Source organism: Marmota marmota, unplaced genomic scaffold (assembly GCF_001458135.2).
Source record: "Marmota marmota marmota unplaced genomic scaffold, marMar, whole genome shotgun sequence".
Taxonomy (NCBI): domain Eukaryota; kingdom Metazoa; phylum Chordata; class Mammalia; order Rodentia; family Sciuridae; genus Marmota; species Marmota marmota.
The window spans coordinates 27,745,600-27,749,753 of NW_026000249.1; positions in this window are offsets into that span (position 1 = coordinate 27,745,600).

Consider the following 4,154-nt stretch of genomic DNA (forward strand, 5'->3'; position numbering starts at 1 on the left):
ACCGCCCCCACCCACATCACATTCTAGTTTGCTGCATGAGTGAAGGGTCAGGACAAGCTGCATTTTATTAACAGGATTATCACGGCGCGTGATTTATCCTCGTGCAGGATTTTAATTGCTCTTTGGAGGTTGAGCCGTTTCTTTTGACTGCGCTTCAGCCCATATCCTGCTGTTAAATGCTGGGTTAATAAGTAGGGGAGCCTTTAATGCCTGGGACCGATGGCCCTTGGCAATTCCCTGCTCACAAACACATCTCAGTTTCCCTTGTCCGGGGCCAGCCACGGCCTTTTTCCACGGGACTAAAACCTGAGTGTGAAATAATTGGTGTGCAGATCATCAGGGGAGCTTTTCTCTCTCCTCCCTCACACACCCACCCACACAGTTTCCGAAAGCCCAAATGTTCCCTAAGTCGACACATTTCCTTTGTTAGCAGGAGAAAATATGCAAATGCTTGCTTTTACACTTTAGCACACGGAGGAGCAGACTGCCAGGTCGGTTGGTTGGAGGAACCAGGTCCAGGGACTCTTCTGCCACAGTGACGGGGAGCTGGGGGTTGGGGGAGCACCCAGGAGGGCAGAATCCCAAAGCCAGGCTATCCTTCTTCATTTCTTTGTCCTAACTAGGTCTTTTGTCCACCAGCATCCCCCACCAGCCCCCATCCACAGAACAACGTCTGTTAATCACAATCCACTCGCACCGACACACCACACAGAGTTACAGCTCAACAATGAATCGGGAAGGGAAGGAAGGAAGGAAGGAAGGAAGGAAGGGCCGAGGGACAGGCAGCAATCTGCAGAGGTGCCAGGCAGGGTGGGCTTCTGAGAAGCTATTTCCCTAGAAAGGGTCTTTTCTTCAGACAGACTGGAGCATTTCTGAGGGGTTAGCCACAGCGCCCCGAAATGACTGACTCAGGTGTCAGGGAAGGTGGCGGGGGACCTCATGGGCTCTTCTCCCATCTTCTAAATAAACAAAGCAAACGGGAAGGCCTGCAGCACAGTGCGTGGCAGACCACAGGGCACATCCCACCAAGGGTCCCCTTCCTAATCTCCGCTGCCCCTTTTAACAAAAGGACAGACCTTCTGGGTGGTCTAATAAGAAAGCAGACTATCATTCCTTGGTGTGTCCTGGTGGTTGGGCAGTGGCAGTGCCCATATTATGCCATCCCCTTCCTATGCATGGATGAAATGCAGGAATTCCATCAGGAGCAAAAGGCTTACTCCATCAAGTCCCCAAGAAAAGGAGACAGAAGAAGCAGATGCCTAAGAAAAAAATTCATCTTGTGGTATCCCGGTTTTTAAAAACTGGCCTTCCCTTTAAATGAGCTGCCTCACTCTACACCTCCCGAAGTAGACACCATGGTAAAAGGGTGATCTCAAGGCACCTTAGAGAGGATCAGAGTAGTCCCACTAAGTGTTTGACACCCCCCCCCCCCACCCGGTTCCCACAAAAGGCTAGTAGCCTGTTTATCCAAAGAGGGCTTCATTCAGAGAAGGCCACCAAGAACCCCTGGGTGCTCATGAAACTTCCCTGGTCCTTTGGGGTTTTCAAGAACAATGCTGCACAGACAAATAACACCCACTATCAGAATGAAGTGTTTACACCAGGCGGGGAGGCGCATGCTTGGAATCCAGGTTACTTAGGAGGGCGAGACAGGAGAATTCCAAGTTCAAGGCCAGCCTCAGCAACTTAGCAAGACCCTCTCTCTGGAGAGAAAGTTAAAACAGAAAGGGCTGGGGATGTAGCTCAGTGGGGCAGCACTAACTTCGCATGAGCAAAACACTCGCATGCCTGCCACTGAAACTGCACTCCTGGCCTCAACCTTCCACCTGATCCTGTGCGGGTCAAAACATGTTTCTCTTCTTCTTCTTTTTTTTTTTGGTGGTGGTACTGGGGGAGGAACCCAGGGCCTTGGTCATGCAAAGTTGGGGGGGGGGGCTGGGGTGAACATAAAGAAGCAGAAGTGGGATGGCATTGTTGGATCCTGCTGTGGACTACACACACACACACACACACACACACACACACAATCTTTAGCTGCCCCATGAACTTTTTGTGAACTGTTTAAAAGTGGAGGTCTGTTGAACAAACAGCGGCGCCACTGCCAGCCATAATTTCATTGCAACAAGCTAAAGACTTTTAACTCTTTGGGTGCCTGGCCAAAGATGGGGCAGAGTAGAAAGGGCCAAGGGACCGTGGCCCCACCTGACAGGAGGCCCTTTTCCAGGGTGACAAAGAAAGAGCAGCCCAAGCCTCCAGCAGGAGTAACAGGTGTGGCAAAGGCCATCCTGCTTTGGCAGAGTCAATGTCAAAGAGAATTCCCATGGCCCACAGCCCACAGCAGGCTTCCCTGGGATGCAGAACACTGGGGTAAAAACAAAAAGATAGAGAGGGAGAGGCACGGTGACAGTCACCTCAACCCAATTCTAGAAGCTGCTGTTGAAACAGATGCTCCCTCCCACACCTGTAAGGCAAAAAGGCTTCAAAAGCGACCATGCTGACCCTTGGCTGTGGGATATGGCGGGAGAGGGCAAAAGATCTGATCTCGATGACAAACAGAGCCCCTCAAGGCACTTTCCTGCTGTATTTAAGGGCTGGTTTGCCCTTACTTCTCAAGGCCTCCCCCCATGCAGACTATGCTTCTAGAAGTGCCGAGACGTGTTAAGTCACTCAGGAAAAGCACTTTACAAGCACCAACCTGTTCGCAGTGGGAGCTGCTAAGCTGTACCTTGGCTCTGGGTTTTAACCCTTTTTTCCAGCAGTAGACAGAAAGGGACAAGGAGGGGGGAGGGGAACGAGGAGGGAAGATGGCTGAGACAAGAGACCAGACAGGAAAGGGTGCCTGGTTCCTAAAGAGCAGACTGACTGCAGGAGCCAGCGGCTGGAACACCCAGTTCCAGGGAGACCCGCTTGCAGATCAGGCACGCACAGCACGGCTCCCAGCTCTTGGGGCAGGGGCAGCTGCAAGCCTGGGTCACCGGGACACACTAGGAGCAGTCATTTGCTCCATGGCCAGGGCTGTGTTAGGGCACCTGCACACATGGCCTGGACAACCAAGAGGAGGGCCTGGCTGGCAGAAGGGGGGGTCAGAGGGGCTGGATTTTAGAAGACACCCCAACCTTGGCATCCCTGAGAAGGGGCACTGTGCCCTCCATGAACAGAAGTGAGGGGAACCACAGGCTCCGCAGAGCACCCACTGCTCATATTTTGCTGAGTCCTGCCAAAAAGACACCATTGTGGACCCACGCTCCTCTGTAGAGAGCTGGAGGGCAAGAAGACAGCGCCAGGCCCCTCCTGCCCCACCCCCGCACATGGGCCAAGCCAGGCCACTTTCCACTATTCTGCCCTTGAGGTGGCCGTCAGTTCCCTGGGTTCAACCTGCAGTTGTGCTTGTCAAAGGGCACAAACAACACAAAAGGCATGGCCGCAGCACTGTACCAGGGCCCAGAAATCAAGTCGCACCTCCCTGCCCGCCACACAGACATTGGCGGCACCCCTTCTCTAAGTTTCCTCACTAGGCTCCTCCGGTCCCCCAGGGCCATTCGTCAGCCAGTGACCAAAAAGACTTAGACAGGCCTGAGGGGTCTCTGGCTCAGGTGGCTGAACAGTGTTCCCAGCCAGCGCCCGGGATCCTGTTCAGGTAAGGGGCCTCACCCAGTGCACAGCTGGTCCTGTGTGTGGAACGTTCAGGAAGAACATGGTCCGGGCAGCCTCCCAGCTCCCACCCTCACCTACAGCATGTCTCTGGGCAGGTGGCTGAACCGCTCCAACCTTGGTCCCCTCTGTAAATATTTGGCTCTGTGTTTTCCAGAGGATTAACCTGCACTATGGACTTGAGTTTTGCCTGGCAATAGCTGGTACCGGCCACGTTTAACCCCAGGGAACAGCACCTGACTGTGACCTGCACAAGGTCTAGCGAGCCCTGGGTGGCTGCAGAGCCCTGGTGGCTGCTCGCTCCCTTTGTGGCAGTACCATCCTACTCACTCGCAGGGGGAGGCGGAGGCAGGGAGGGGTGGCCTTCAGCTGAGTTGTGTGGATTTCACCGAAGCCCAAAGCTAGCGCCAGCGCTTCCTGGGGCTGCTCCAAACCCAGACTGAGTCACAGCAGCAGAAGGCTCCTGGTGTCAAGGGAAGGAGGGGTGAAGAAGTTCCTATTTT